The sequence below is a fragment of the Natrix helvetica genome, assembly GCF_964273705.1.
Source record: "Natrix helvetica genome assembly, chromosome: 12".
Lineage (NCBI taxonomy): Eukaryota > Metazoa > Chordata > Lepidosauria > Squamata > Natricidae > Natrix > Natrix helvetica.
Window position 1 is genome coordinate 879,679 of NC_138556.1, and position 16,996 is coordinate 896,674.

At 46.8% G+C, this 16,996-nt stretch overlaps 1 long non-coding RNA gene across 1 annotated transcript; it reads right to left on the bottom strand.

Moving 5' to 3' along the window:
- Window positions 1–3,653: 3,653 nt before the first annotated feature.
- On the bottom strand, window positions 3,654–16,979 carry LOC309398241. The gene is made up of 2 exons (XR_014176372.1): window positions 16,541–16,979; window positions 3,654–3,951 (listed from the first exon to the last, which is right to left on the bottom strand). It is a non-coding gene; the product is annotated as an uncharacterized lncRNA (long non-coding RNA).
- Window positions 16,980–16,996: the final 17 nt, after the last annotated feature.

Sequence of the window (16,996 nt, forward strand, 5' to 3'; positions counted from 1 at the left end):
GCAAAAGCAGGGATAGCAACAGCATCTTATTGGTACATTTTACTTGTCAATCTCTAAAGTCCATCCCAGCCAGAGTTGAATCTCACAAAACTCCCTGGTACGGCCTGTCTCTGCTAGGTGAGCTCATAGGTTAAAAGGTAAAAAGCCACTGAGATCATGGCAGTTTGCTGTGCATGTCTTTACGTAACCTTTCCTCTCATTCCTACATCTCACTCTTTTTTATTTTGTTTGACAAGGCAGCGGAAGAGGGGCTAGTAAAAGAATCATAATCAAAAAAGGAACATCCTTGCAATTGTTTATACAGGGCATATACTTGACCCTGAGGCAATGCAAGAGAGGGTTTAGGGTAAAAAGCTGTGATACACATATTTTGCAAAGGGAGGGAAGACGCTGAACCAAACAGCACCCACCAATCAAAATAGCACAAATGATGACTAAATAACGAATAACATTTCCCAATAGACCTGTGGACCAAAGCTTTCCCACCAAGATCCTGAAGTATCAATTTTCAAATCAGAGGCCAAATTGTGTAAAATATTAAACTGGTGCTGGATGGTAATTTACCTGAAAGATTGAAACAACACATTAATTACTAAAATACCTAAAAAAAGTAGCATTAATTATTTTTGCCAAATTACATACAACAGCCTTAATATTAAAATAAGTGCGAGCAACAAGCGCTGGCACACCCACTATGAATGCAGCCAATGCTACCTATGCTACTTTATTAAGCAAAGCTGTCTCAGAGTCACAAGTACTGTCTAGACTCTAGCATGACTCGGGTCGAGAACGGCTGGAATGAAGTTGCTGTTTAAAAAGCAAAACAGGAATTAACTGGCTAAGCCAACATTGTGCTTCGCTAATATTAGTAGGAATATAATTAAAAGTTTCTTGGCCACATGTAAAAACCATCCTTGCAGGAGCCAAACATAAGCAAAGTGAAAGGAAGTCTCCTCAAAAGCTGTAAAATTTAAAGCAGGTGAACTAATATGAAGACAAGGAGGTTTCTTACTTGAAGATGTACAATTAACTACTTTTGCACATGTTATAGTTTCAGGAACTGCTACTATTAGAGTATATAAAGCAATTGCATCAGGGGGTGGATATGATCAACCCCCAACTAGATACAGTCTTATAGTTAAAGTTTTCATTCCATGGCTATCTGCTCAAACCAGTGAAGTGTTGAATTACTGCAGGCAGGATACAAACAGGAACCAAGCATGTAGAAAGCAAATTTTCCATGTCATACGATTCAAATAAGCAAGAGACATCAGTGTGTGATATTAGCTAGCTGCACCCATAGATTCTTCTTCAGTCTCTGTTCAAACAAGTATTCAGGTGAGATGACAGCAGCTATCGCTAAAGGGAAGCAATTAACAATTAAGCATAAACAAATGATGACTAAGGAATTGGCAGTTAAAACCCCAACATGGCAGCGCATAAGTTCTCGGGGATTTGTTCAACGTATCATTGTTGCAGCACTGCTTGCGCTTTGGTGGTCAGGTTTTTCATATCACTGGGCAGCTGGTCCGACAAGATCTTATTGGCCGCTGTGCTGTCTGTAGAGTCATATTGGCCATTTCTAGAACTGGATTTGGGGACTGGTACCACGATATCCTTAGCTGGATGAACAAAGTGGTGGGTTTCTGCAGGTTTGCACCAGATCGCACGATCCGGTTGGTCAATGAACCCGGAAGTAAGTTCCTGCCCCACCCCTGTCACTCACTCGCAAGGCCTTGGCGTTTTTTGCATCGGGGCTTGCTGCAAGAGAGAGGGAGTAAAGAACTTTTCCGGATTGTTGGTGGTGGAGGTGTGGGCCCGTGCTCACTGAAGCAAGTCCAGGGAAGTCCTTTGCGCCAGCTGGAAAAGGTCTTCACTCCCCCCACCCCTGGCAGCATGCCCCGATGCAAAAAATGGTGAGATCGGCACACTTGAGGCTGCTGCTGTGATGTCTAGAGAGGCTAAACCAAGCCGCGTGCCTCTCCCAGCCACTTTCGTAGCTTCCCGGAGCACCAAGAACCTTTGCGCTCTTCTCCGCGCTCCTCGGCTCCTCGCAACGGCAATAGACGTCCAGAAGCGGTGGGGGCTGGAAACCCTAGCATCAAAAACCAATTCTGGACATCTATTGCAGTCGTGAGGAGCCGAGGAGAGAGCAGATAAGAGCGTGAAGGTTAGGGTTATTGAGCAACATGTGTGTGTGTGTGTGTGTGAGGCTGGAGTTACGCCCCCCCACCCCCTCCCTCCCGGGGGTCGAAGTACCTCAAAGGGACACTGAGAAGACATTTCTGAGAAGAGGAACTTCTCCGGTCGCGCCCGAGCTGGTGGAGCGCCGGCAAGCGCCGTCCCGTCGCCAGGGAGACAGTCAGTGAGGTGAACCGCGTGGTTGCTCGGATCACACTCGGATCAGAAATGTCTTCTGGGGCTGTGCCTGTGTGATCCGAGCAACCACGCGGTTCACCTCACTGTCTCCCTGGCGACGGGCCGGCGCTTGCCGGCGCTCCACCAGCTCGGGCGTGACCGGAGAAGTTTCCTCAGTGGAGCTCCTGAAAGGGACAGCAGGCTGCCACCGCTCCACTGAGAAGACATTTCTGAGAAGAGAAACTTCTCCGGTCGTGCCTGAGCTGGTGAAGTGCTAGAAGGGAGTGGGGGGGGGGGAAGGAGGAGAAAGGACAAAAAGGAGAAAGAGAAGGAGAAAGAGGAGGTGGGGGATAGTGGGATCCTTGCTGCTTTCTGAGCTTGGTGGTTTTCTTACAGACATTTCATTACCAAACTAGGTAACATCATCAGTGCTAGAAGGGAGTGGGGTTGGTGGTGGTGGGGAGAAAGATAGGGCAAAAAGGAGAAAGAGAAGAAGAGGAGGTGGGGGATAGTGGGATCCTTGCTGCTTTCTGAGCTTGGTGGTTTTCTTAGACATTTCATTACCAAACTAGGTAACATCATCAGTGCTAGGAGGGAGTGGGGTTTGGAGGGGGGAGATAGATGGGACAAAAAGGAGAATGAAAGGGAGAAAGAGGAGGTGGGAGATAGTGGGATCCTTACTGCTTTCTGAGCTTGGTGGTTTTCTTACAGACATTTCATTACCAAACTAGGTAACATCATCAGTGCTAGAAGGGAGTGGGGTTGGTGGGGAAAGGCGGAGGAGGAGAAGTCAAAGGACAAAAAGGAAAAAGATAAGGAGGGAGAGGACTGTGGGGTCCTTTGGTGTTCTCTGAACTTGGCCGGCAAGCCACTCCCACCCGGTCACATGGCCGGCAAGCCACTCCCACCCGGTCACATGGCTGGCAAGCCACTCCCACAAAGGAGGCCACACCCACAGAGTAGGTTCCAAAATTTTTTGAAACCCACCACTGGATGAACCCCACATGCTAGAATCAAGCAAGCACAGCATATCCTCATCCCCCTAGAGGGGCAGGCAAACAAACTTTTTTAACCTGTTGTGTTGCCCACGCCAAATTAGCCAAATTGGGGTACCTGAGATCCCTCCTTTTTTTATTTATGTGGGAAAACAGTCCTTAAAGGACCAATTAACACATTCCACAATGGCTTGACCTGTGGAATTGTAAGGAAGCCCATGAATTAAAACAATGTTCCAATTTGTACAAAATTGCAAAAAGGCCAATGAAAAATAGGCCATTAACAGTTTTTTAAAAAGGAAAATTGACCCAAAATAATAATAGCTGAAAAAAGATGAGAAATAACATGATTAGCTGTTTCTCCTCATTGAGATATGGCCCAAAACACTCCTGAATAGGTAAAAATAGATAAATGAATATACTTCCAGGGAGTCAGAGAGGGAACATAGGTGACATCCATTTGCCATAGTTGATTAGAGGCCAAACCACAGGGATTCACTTCCATGTCCCCAGAGGGGATGCCCCAGAACATTGGGGACAAGATGAAACAATCTGCTTGGCTTGGTCAAGTGGAATATGGCAAGCCTGTGCCAGCCCCCTGGCATTCTGATGAAAAAAAACATGGATCTGAAAAGAGAATAGATAAACATAAACAACATTTGCTTAAATGGAACCTTCAGAGAGAGATCCGGAAAGGGACAAATAACTACGTATGTGAGAAACAAAATATAAATGCTTTCAATTTTATAATAGTTGCTGCAAAGTTAAAAAACAAAGCCATAAGATTAAGAATCAATCCTGGGTGTGATGTAAGCACCTGGAAAATCAAAAATAAGTTGACACACATAATGAAAGTCAGAAATTTAGTTTAAAAGTTTGTTGAGAAAAGATTGAGAAAGCTAAAACAGCAACAAATGATTCTAAGTGTTGCAGGAACAACTGTATTGCAGGGTAGGAAACTTTCATAAGAGTCCTTGTAAGCAATTGCTCCTCTCGTTCGCCCTCCATCTGAAAAAACAGTAAAAGCTTGCAAAAGCAGAGAAACGAAAGCAATAAATGAATAGGAAAAGAAGGTCATTAAACATGCAAGCCGAGGATCTTTAGCCAAATGATATGAAATACAGCCCACATAGTCAATTAAATCACACTGAAGAAATAAGCTATTATGAAAATAAAATTGAAAATCAGATTTTGGAATAGGAAAAATAATATTAATTAAATCAGTCCAGTTTCTGTGACAAACTCAAAGTTATTAATTCAGCAACTGCCTGAAAAAATGGCAAAACATTTTGAAACAGGGACTTTTTGTCTTAAAAAAACATCAAAAGAGTTAGCTGACAATTTATATGATTCACAAACGGAATGCTCAAAATCTCATTAATCTTTTCAACTGTGGCAAGGGCTGCGGAAAAGAAAAAACATCGCAATGAGATCGCCAGACTGGTTTCCTTTGGTCAATAAATCAAATAAAAAACTTAAGTGTATATGCCTGCAGAGAAAAATATGGACAAACCCAAGTAAGGGTCCCCAGCAACTGTTGTAAATTAATTAGCAAAATACTTTCGTGTACATTTAAACAGAGAAAAACTGGAGCAAAAAAAGATTGCAACATTTCATACAGTTATATTTTTTCCGGAACAATCTGCAATTCATAGACACTTAAATCATTTTTTATTTTTGAAAGCCAATTAGGTGATATCTTTGGGGCTCCAATTAAAATATCATTCATATAATGATTTACCAAAGCCAATGGATAACGCTTTCCAAAAGGATCCAATTCTGCAACATAAATCCGACACCAACCTTGATCGAAAGGATTGCAGGAGGCTGCAGACATAACACCCCCTGGATTTTGACACTCCAAATTAGTTCGACAAGAGGCTGTTCCTATATCTTGACATGCTTTAATCATATCTGCCAAATCAAGATCATTCCCAAGACCAATAATTGCCCTCCGGCATTCAAAAGTAGCATTTTCGTTTGCTAATTTCATCAACAACTTCATCTGAGCCTCAGAATTATCTATTTGTCTTAAAGTATCCTGCAATCTGTTAACAAAATCAGGATATGGCTCAGTAGCCTTCTGCCTGATATTAGAGAAGGCTTGCTGAGGCTTGCCAGAAACAGACACTTTAAAAACATGCTCTTCCTGACCAGGGGGGGCGAGGGGGAAAGAAAAACAACAGGCAGAGAGAAAATGGACTTTTCCTGATCAGCAGTACAGTCAAAAATTTCCTGAAAAGTGGGGCAAAGAGGGATAGAAGAAAGCAATCCTTTAAGCCAATTACTTCATAATCTTGTGAAATCAATTTAGGTGAACAGACAGAAAACATGAAGCTTCCGCTTCAAAGTGATGCCTTTCGGACTGCAGGGAGCCCCAGCAGTGTTCATGCAGTTAATAAACGAGGGGCTGCACGAACACCTCTACAAGAGAGTCCTAGCCTACCTGGACAACATCCTCATCTACACAGAGACTATGAATGACCACATACCCCTGATCCGCCAGGTACTGGAAAAACTTGTGGCAGCCAATCTGTATGTCAAGCTATCAAAATGTAAATTCCACCGGGCACGACTAGACTACCTGGGCTACTGAGTGTCAAATGAGGGAATAGAAATGGACCCAGCCAAAGTACAAGCCGTCCTAGGCTGGCAAGCCCCTCACACCTGCCGACAGCCTCAAAGCTTCCTAAGGTTCACGAACCTCTGTAGGGAATTCATCCCCTCCTTTGTGAAGATTGCCAAGCCCATGACAGATCTCTTAAAGACAGGGAGCCCAGGAATGAAACGTCGCCTGGGACAACCTCTACAGTGGGACCTAACCTGCCAAAAGGCATTCGAGACACTAAAAGAAATGTTTGCAAAGGAACCGGTGATGAAGCATCCTGACTCTGAGCAACCCTTTGTGATCCAAGCAGATGCCAGCAACATGGCAGTGGGAGCGGTGCTACTCCAAAGAAACAACCAAGGAAACTTAGAGCCCTGCGCCTGCACCTCCCACAAGCTCATAGACACAGTGAGACGATGGGCCACATGGGAAAAGGAGGCTTTCGCAGTGAGATGGGCACTGCTAACCTAGAGACACCTGTTGGAAGGGGGCGAGAAACAGTTCGAAGTCTGGACTGACCATTAAAATCTGGAGGCTCTCATGACCCTGTGGAAACTATCACCCAAACAAGTCCAATGGACTCAATATTTCAAACGCTTCGAGTTCGTACTAAAGCACATTCCAGGGCAGAGGAACTTTCTAGCTGACGCCCTCTCTGCATGCCCCAGTACAAATGCGAACGGGAGCAGGTGGTGGATGCCATCATTTCCTCTACCCAAATAGCTGCCCAAGTGACCACCAGACAACAAGGCTGTGACCTGCACGACCAACCAGCAGGCAACCTGTTGTGGCCCAGCAGCGGCCGACTGAGCTGTTGGTGGACTCTGAAAGCTCAATTATGGGACTGCTCTGGAGGATGAGGAAGACTCTGGAGAGTGTTTGGAGTCAGAGCAGGAACTAGAGAGGCCTATTGGCCACCAGGTGGCATCTGAGTCAGGGAACAGTGAAGAGGAACAGAGGGAGGTTGTCCCTGATGTGCGTATGCGTAGAGCTGAGAGGAGAAAGGAACAGCTGTGGAGAAGACATCATAGAAGGAAGTAGGGACAGCTGGCTAAGGTTGTGGCCCCTCCCAAAGAGTTTATAGGTGGAGCGAGGAGGGGGATCTTTACAGGAAACAACAGTCCATTTTACTAGCCGTTGAGAAAGCATTCTGTAAGTTTAATCTTGGTTTCTTGAAGATAGCTTTCTAGGCTCCTAGCCAAGGGATGGCTTTATCTATGTAATTAGTTGTGGCAGACAGCCAAGCCTGTATCTGCATATTCATTGGAATCATGGGACAGAATAGTTTGTTTCCTGCCTTAAACAAAATCTGTAAAAATCATCACCATGGAGCAGCTACGTGCCGAGAAGGCGCAACTTTCACAACAGGTGGCTATGTTGGCTGCCCAGGTGTCAGAGCTCCAAGCTCACCCTGCTGCACCCCCAGCTCGGAGGAAATGCCCAGTTGCAGTGCCTGATAAATTCGATGGCAACCAAGCCATGTTTACAGCTTTCTTGGGACAATGCCAGCTATTTATCAGCTTGAGAGCAGAGGATTTCCCCACTGACCGAGATAAAGTGGGGTTTATGATTAGCTTACTCTCCAGCTCTGCAGCTCGTTGGGCAACGCCATTGCTGGTCCAGGCTAGCCCTTTGCTGGATGACTTTAGGGGGTTCTGTGACCACCTCTGGTTAATGTATGAGGACCCCATTAAGACGGAGATGGCTACCCAACGTCTGAAGACTCTGAAGCAGGGCCAAGGTTCCTTGCAGGACTACATCAGTGAATTTAGGCTACTAAGCCAGGATTCGGCTTGGAATGAGGCAGCCCTCATGGAGACATTTGAGGATGAGTTGTCGGAAGAATTGCAGGATGAGCTGGTGCGTGTGGATAGGCCACCGAATTTCAACACATTGGTCCACCTGTGTCTTCGGATTGATGCTCGGTTGCAGAGGCGGGGAATTCACCGCATGTCCCAGGAGAACAGGGTGGTTCCGGCCATGCGTGAGACTCCAACTCCATGGGAGGAACCCATGGAATTAGGTGCAGCCAAACCCCGCTTGTCAATAACGGAGAAAGACAGACGGTGCTTAGGGGGGTTGTGTTTTTATTGAGGGGAACCTGACCACATGGCAGCCTTTTGCCCCAAGAAGAGACGAGGGGTGTCAATTACGGGACCTACACCCCAGACACAGAACAATTTGCCGGGAAAGGCCCCCAGGTCAGATCTAAGGAAGACCTTGGGTCAGGCGCACATCAATTCAGAGCCATGTTCAGGGACAGTGACTTGCGGACCTCCCCGACACCGGATCCTGGCATCCCGAATAGTCCTATCCAGTAGCCCGCAGGGGATTCTGGTGCATGCTCTTGTCGACTCCAGGGCTACCACGAACTTCATGGATGAGGCATTTGCGACCAAGTATGCGGTCCCTCTGTGTCCAGTAGATCCTCCTATGCTTGTGGAGACCATTGACGACTGGGTGCTTCTGTCTGGGCCTATCAAGGCCACCACGCAACCTTGCGCCTGGTCATCAGGGCTCATGAGGAAGCCATCCAGTTCTACCTTACCTCTGGCCTGCATTTTCCCGTGGTCTTGGGCTTGGCTTGGCTTCGGGTGCACGACCCACAAATCTACTAGTCGCAGAACCTTGTCACCTTTCCAGCTTTGCAATGTGTGGACCACACCCGTCATGTCTGTGCAGGCCAGCTGCTGAGTCCACCCGGGGTGTCATTGCCTTCCGACATAGCAGATTTTGCAGACGTGTTCAGTGAACAAGAAGCAGACCAATTGCCACTGCACCGGCCATATGATTGTCCCATCGATTTGATTCCGGACGCGTCACTCCCTGTGGGTCATTTGTATTCAATGTCAGACCCAGAGTTGGCCGCATTGCGGGAGTTTTTGGACAAAAACCTTGCTCAGGGTTTTATCAGACCCTCATCTTTGCCATTGTCTGCCCCGGTCTTGTTCATCAAAAAGAAGACCAGAAATTTGAGACTCTGTTGTGACTATCGTAGGCTCAATGCTATCATGGTGTGCAAGTGATATCCCCTGCCCCTTATTCCTGAACTGTTGGAGCGGCTCAGAGAAGCTAAGGTGTTCACCAAATTGGATCTCCATGGAGCCTACAATCTTGTCTGGAGCCGACCTGGGGATGAATGGAAGATGGCATTCGGCACCAGGTATGGGCATTTTGAGTACACGGTCATGCCTTTTGGGCTGACCAATGCCCCTGCCGTCTTTATGAACGACATCTTCCGGGACCTTTTGGACCAGTTTGTCGTCATTTATCTCAATGACATCTTGATTTACTCATCCTCCCGGGAGAGCCATCGGCAGCACCTATGCCTGGTCCTACAATGGCTCCATGAGAATCGCTTGTATGCGAAACTGGAGAAGTGCCAGTTTTGGCAGTCCACCATTGAGTTCCTGGGACATCGTATCTCTCCCAAAGGCATTGCGATGGAGCTGGGCAAGGTGGAGTCTTTGTGTAGTTGGCAACCTCCTCGGAGAGTGAAGGATGTCCAGCAACTCCTCGGGTTTGCCAACTACTATGGGACCTTTATCCCCGGCTTTGCTTCCCTGACTGTGCCCCTCACTCGGCTCCTGCAAAAAAAAGTTCCGTTTCATTGGGGGGGCCCTGAGCACCATGCCTTCCAGGCCTTGAAGCAGGCCTTCATGAAGGAGCCCATTTTGAAGCATCCTGACCCCCACCATCCATTTGTAGTGGAGGCAGATGCATCTGATATCGCTGTGGAAGCAGTGTTACTTCAGACTCAAACCTCCGGCAGTTCCCTTTTCCCTTGCGCTTATTACTCGCGGAAACTCAATGTTTCTGAGCGCAGTTATACTATTTGGGAGAAGGAGTTACTATTTATTTATTTTTATTTTTCTTCGAATTTCTAGACCGCCCCCTCTCCCGAAAAGGACTCGGGGCGGTGTACAGTCCACACAACAAACAATAAGTATCAAATACAAATATAAATACAGATATAAATACACATAAGGAGGAGGTTAAAAATTTAAAAAGAACTGTACGGAAGAATATAAATCTGGTTCTAAAAACCCTAAAATCAGTTAAATTTAAAACCGTACCCTATAAATAACCAGGTAAGAATATGTTTCCAGGAGGTAACAGTTGTCACAATTATAATTATGCCAGGCCAGCTAATCGAAACAGGTGAGTCTTCCATTTTTGTCGGAAGGAGCGGAAGTCTGTGGTGGTTCTGATATCGGGGGGGAGGTCATTCCAGAGGGTTGGGCCCATCACAGAGAAGGCCCTACTCCTTGGCGTCGCCCGCTGGCATTGCCTAGTGGACGGCACCTGGAGAAGCCCCTCCCTGTGAGAGCGGATTGGCCGCAGGGATGTATGTGGGAGGATGCGATCCCGCAAGTAACTAGCCATTAAGGTGGCGTTTGAGGCTTGGAGGCATCATCTAGAGGGAGCCAGGCATCAGATTGAAGTCCAGATGGACCATAGGAATTTGGAATTTCTGAAGACCGCGCAGAAATTGAACCAGCGCCAGATCCGGTGGTCTCTTTTCTTTGCACAGTTCAATTTCCGCGTGACGTACTTTCCCAGTGCGCACAACAAAAAGGGCGGATGCCCTATCAAGGAAACCCAAGTATTCATGTACCAAAGACCTGGTTCCACCCCAGACAATTTTGCCCGTAGAGTCCTCTGCGGTTCACGAGCCTGTGGACTTATGGCCCCAGATTTGGGAAGCGCATGACAATTGTGTTGAACAACGGAAGGCAGAGGTGGGGCGTGCCTCCCCATGGACATTCACCGATGAACTTTTGCGGTACTGGGACAGACTCTATGTGCCAGCGGGGCCCCTTCGGGGACTTATTCTATCCCAGTGCCATGATAATCCTGCGGTGGGGCACTTTGGCCTCTTCAAGACCTTGAACCTGGTCTCCCATACCTTCTGGTGGCCCCGATTGTGACATGATGTACAATCTTACATCATGTCTTGTGTACGGTGTCGGCAGACTGTCAGCAACGGGAGCCCCTCCAGGGCTGCTTCAGCCATTGCCAACCCCGGAGAGACCCCGGGGCGCCATTTCTATGGACTTCCTGACAGACTTGCCTCCGTCTTCTGGATTTACCACAGTGTTCGTGGTGGTAGACATGCTGACGAAGATGGTGCATTTTATCCCATATCGGAGATTACCAACAGCCCGCGTCACCGCCCGCATGTTTATCCAACATGTTTTCAGGCTGCACGGCCTACCTGACAGGGTCGTGTTGGACAGAGGAACGAAATTCACAGCACAGTTTTGGAAAGGGCTGATCACGGCCTTGGATGTCAAGATCTGCTTGTCCTCAGCGCACCATCCCGAAACCGATGGAGGGACGGAGAAAGTGATCGGGATATTGGAGCAGTATCTGCGCTGTTTTGTGAACCAGCAGCAAAATGATTGGGCGGACTACCTGGCAATAGCGGAGTTTGTGTTCAATAACTCACAGCACACGCAGATGACACCCTTCTTAGCCAATGTGGGTATCATCCTTGGTTCTTTCCCCTCACACCCATCGACTCACCCGTCCCCGCAGCTAAGGCCTTCCTGTCAGAACTACAGACAGTCCATTAAGTGGTGCGGCGATATCTGGATAAAGCCAAGGAGGACTATAAGAGAGTTGCAGACAGATCTCGGCATGAGACGCCGGCGTTGACTGTGGCCGATCGAGTGTGGCTGTCCACTAGACACTTTCTGTCAAACCGGCCGGTCAAGAAGTTAGACCACTGTTATCTTGGCCCATTTCCTGTTGAAGCAGTCATCAATCTGGTCGCCTATCGCCTGACTTTACCACGTTCTATGCGAGTCCATCCGGTCTTGCATCGATATCTTCTTGTTCCTGAATGCCGGCTTGTCCAATCATCCCCAGCTAGAATCCTGTGCCGATGAGGCGCCAGCCAAGTACAAAGTTGCCAGGATTCGGATTCCCGATGGCTGAAAGGACGGTTCCAATACCTGGTGGAATGGAAAGGCCGAGAGCCGGAGGATGTTACCTGGGAGGATGCGACCTCCGTGCACACACCTGCTTTGGTGCAGGCCTTCTATGAACATTTCCCAGCTAAGCCACACCCTGAGCGTCAGACCCAGGGGAAGGCCCCTGCGGTGAGGGATAGTGTTGTGGCCAGGCAGCGGCCGGCTTAGCTGATGGTGGACTCTGACAGCTCAGATTATTATGGGACTGCTCTGGAGGATGAGGAAGACTCTGGAGGATGTTTGGAGTCAGAACAGGAACTAGAGAGGCCTGTTGGCCACCAGGTTGCATCTGAGTCAGAGAACAGTGAGGAGGAACAGAGGGAGGTTGTCCCTGATGTGCGTATGCGTAGAGCTAGGAGGAGAAAGGAACAGCTGTGGAGAAGACGTCATAGAAGGAAGTAGGGACAGCTGGCTAAGGTTGTGGCCCCTCCCAAAGAGTTTATAGGTGGAGCGACGGGAGGGGAATCTTTGCAGGAACAACAGTCCATTTTACTAGCCGTTGAGAAAGCATTCTGTAAGTTTAATCTTGGGTTCTTAAAGATAACTTTCTAGGCTCCTAGCCAAGGGGTGGCTTTATCTATGTAATTAGTCATGGCAGACAGCCAAGCCTGTGTCTGCATATTCATTGGAAACACGGGACAGAACACAACCTAACCACGAAACTCAAAACCGAACTGCTAGCTGACCCCTGGTTTCGAAACAACCAATAGATCTTGACAAAAAGAGATGACCTTGCATGGAAGGGATGAAACTTTACGTCCCGGAATCCCTACACACCCTAATTCTCCAGAGGAGCCATGACACCAAACCGGTAGGCCATTTTAGATTCCTAAAGACATTACACTTAGCATGGAGGCAGTCCTGGTGGCCCGAAATAAGGAAAGATGTGGACAGTTACATGAAAAGTTGCACCATCTGCGCCACAATGAAGAGGCGACCAGGGAAAAAACCCGGACTTCTGCAACCAGTAGCAGAGCCAACGAGGCCAGGGAGGAGATCGCAATGGAGTTTATAGTAGAGTTGCTGAAAAGTGGGGGAAACATGGTGATTTGGAGTGTAATAGACCTATTCTCCAAACAGGCACACTTCATTCCATGCAGCGGACTACCCTCAGCTCACAAGCTGGCCAAACTGTTCCTGAAGCACATCTACCACCTGCATGGAGTACCTCGAAGAATTATCTTAGACAGAGGAGTCCAGTTCACGGCTAAGTTCTGGAGGGAGTTTCTGCAGTCCATTGGGTCATCCTGGGGCCTTAGGTCGGCTTTTCACCTGAGCACCATTGGGGGGATAGAGAGACTGAGCTCTATGGTGGAGCTGCTATGTGAACTATCAGCAGTCCAATTAGGCAGACCTTCTGTCTTTTGCTGAGGTCACATATAATAATGCTGTTCACAGCAGCACGGGACTAATACCATTCAAAGTAGTGAGCGGCATGGACTTCGTCCCAATGCCTGAGTATCAAGGGATCCCCCTTCCTCAGTCAGCTTGACTGACTGGATGTCAATGCTAAATGCAACCTGGGAGAATGTCAAAAAAGCGCTAGCTAAAGCACTACAAACCTATAACAAAAAGGCAGATAAGCACCAAGTTCCGCAACGGCCCTTCTTAGTGGGAGAGAAGGTTTACCTTTCCACAAAGTATTTGAGGTTAAAACTCCCTAGCAAGAAACTGGGACCAAAGTTTGTGGGACCATTTCCCATAGTAAAGATAATCAACCCAGTCTCAGTGCAACTGAAACTGCCCCGACTGCTAGGGAAGATACACCCAGTATTCCAAAGTAGCCTCTTAAACCCCGTGGTCGGATCCACTCTGAGACCACTGCCCCAGGAGCCCCCAAGCCATGTTGTCATAGGGGGCCAAACCCATTATAAGGTGCAACACATCCTTGATTTGAGGTGGCACAGGAGACAACTCCAGTACTTAATCAAGTGGAAGGGCTACCCATTGTCAGAGGCAAGTTGGGTAAAGAGTAGAAATATTTACAAGACAAAGAGGGAGATGGGGGCCGTGATGTGGGACTGTCATGGCCCTTGAATACCCAAGGAATATTGGGACTTGTGAAAGGTGCTCAGCAAGAAAGGCTCGGATATGTGTCCCCCTCATCACCTGATAGCCTGCTCCATAGAGATACTGCCAGGGGCCAAATTGTCGAAGCCTAAGTTGTACTCCATGACCTGGGGTGGGGGGGAGCTCCAGCCATCCATAGAAAAAAAGTTGAAGCTGGTTTATTCAGCCAGCTAGACCACAAATGGCAGCCCCGGAACATTTTAGGGAGAAGAAAGATAGGTCTCTCTACCTATGGGTTGATCATTGCGGGCTTAATGTGGTTTACATCGAGAACGTTTACCCCTTGCCATTGGTGAAAGATATATTAGCCTCCTTGGCCAAGAGAAAGATTTTCACTAGATTAATGGAAAGCCTACTACTGAGTTAGAATTAGGGAAAGAGATGAATGGGAAATTGCCTTCAACTGACCACTGGGATGCTTTCAATTTTGGATTTTCCCCTTTGGACTGAAAGGGCCTCCTGCTGTCTTCATACAATTAGTAAATGAGATGCTACATGAGCATCTATATAAGGGAGTTTACCTTGATAATATTTTAATTTACTGTATATTGAAACCATGGCTGAGTATGTGAAACTAGATTAAAAAAACTCTGGGCTGCTCAGCTATACCCTAATGCGAATTCCACCAGGGGAAAATTGACTACATCCTCTGGAGTCCATTTAAGCTCATGCCTACTGCTTCAGTGACTCCATGCAGCCATCTCATTCTAGGTTGGCCCCTTCTTCTTTTGCCCTCAATCTTTCCCAGCATTAGGCTCTTCTTCAGTAAAACTAAGGTGACCAACTTTTTTACAATGAAAAGGAGGGGAGGACAAATAAATTGGAAAAAATATATTGTAAATAAAAGAAATATTTTATTCATTGCAACAATAATACACTAAAATATGATATATGCATAATAAAAACATTTGCAACATTTTATATTGTAATTATGCTTACATGCCTGTTAATTATTATTTAAATGAGTACTTTTCCATTGAATTAATATTTTTTGTCAATGTATCATCTTCTAACAATATATTGGAAATATCTGAACAAGAAATATCCTTCATATTGAATTTTACGGCAAGTGCTGCAGCTAGAGTATCAACATTCAATCTCGATTTCTCACTTGTCGAAAAATCATTGGCAACTGAAAAAAACTCTTTCAACTGCTGCATTAGTTCCAGGGCAGCACAATGTAAATTGAACAATAAATGTTCACATGGAATATGTTCATTTTTGAAATGGCTGAAAATATCCACCCATCTTTTATCAATTTCAACATTGTATTAATTTTTCAGAATTTAAATATACATTCAGTCTTCTAATTTCTTCAGAGACAATTGTCATCTATTTTAATGTCTAGCATTTCTTTAGATAAAAATTCAACACAAGATTCAATATCTGTTCAATATACTTGCGATGAAGTAAAAAAACACCATTAAAAACTGTTTAATAAAACGTGAATTGTACTTACCTCTGTATAATTGAATATTCACTGAGAAAGAAATAATTACCGTGAGTCATTCAATTGCCGCCGTGCCGTGAGTCTACTGCATGTGTATGTGCCGTGTTGTGTTTCGGTAAGAAGTAAACAAGGCCACTTGCATGCGGCTCTCTCTCTCAAGGTCTCCCGTGCAGAGCGCATGCGTCTCATAATCGCGTCTTATACCGCACTATACCGAGTCTTGACGAATTGTCATGTCAAATACAAATACGTCACATAACGCGCAACAGATTAGTCTTCAAATATCGAAAAGGAGGACCTGTAGGAGGACACTTTTCGAGGGAGGACAGAACTTACAAAAGAAGGACTGTCCTCCCTAAAGGAGGACGGTTGGTCACCTTAGTAAAACCCTACACCTTGTAAAATGCCAGTTCTGGTGGCCCTCATTTAAAAAGGGCATAGAAAGCTATGTAGCCAGCTGCCCTGCCCTGTTGATGCATAGGCTAAAAGGTGGCAAGGGACCCCAGGACTCTTCAACCAATGGTGAAACCCCAAGCGCCCTGGAAGGAAATCTCTATGGACTTCATAGGGGAATTACAGGGAGGCTCCAGAAATACAGTAATTTGGGTGATAACTGATCTATTCTCTAACTAGACTCCTGAAATCAAGGCCAAACTAGACTCTTGAAAAGACAGGCAAAATTCAGTATTTAGTGGTGTGGAAACATTTCCCACCTGTGGACACACATTATGTAAGAGCTCCAAAATGTCTCCAGAAATTCCATGACAAATACCCAGATAAGTCCTACTGAAAAGCAACGAATTATGTGTTTTCTTTCGCCTCCCTTCCTCTTTCCATACAGGCCTTTGGCATTGCTTGCCAAAACTACTAGACACAAAGCGTTTTTCCCCAGCGCTGTTATGCCTAAGGATACTTAGCCACCTAGTAGGGCTGCCTTGCTATTATCCTCCTCCTATTTCCTACTACCTTCTCCTATGATTTGTCACTTTGTTGTCTTATGATTCATGATTTGTCACTTTGTTGTTTGTATGCTTATGCACCAGAGACAAATTCCTTGTGTGTCCAATAACCCCAATCACACCTGGCCAATAAAGAATATTTTGTTGTTTACTGTTCTGATATTCAGTAACAATTCTTGGATCCTTTTCTGCACTCTTCAATGAAACCAAGCCATGCGGGGAGGGGGGGGAGGCTCTCCCGTCTTTGGGTGCTGGGGGAACCTGTTCCATCACCGCAGGCTCAGCCCATTCCAAAACCTCGAGGAAAGCATTATAAGAACGGAAGAGGGAGCCGAAGAGGGCGACTTTCTGCAGACCCGCCCGGAGCGGGGGAGTTGCGTACCCTGGGCCCAACCCGACGGAATCGGAAGCGCCCCCGAGCTGAAGCCGGGCTCCCCACAAGGCCCCCAGGGCAGAGCCTGCAGCGGGCGGGGAGCGACCGGCATCTCGCCGAGGCTTCCGGGCCAAGGCGGCCGCTGGAGCCTTCCGGGAAGCGCCGCCGCGAGATCCCCGCGGGGCGTTTCTACAGTACAGTCCCG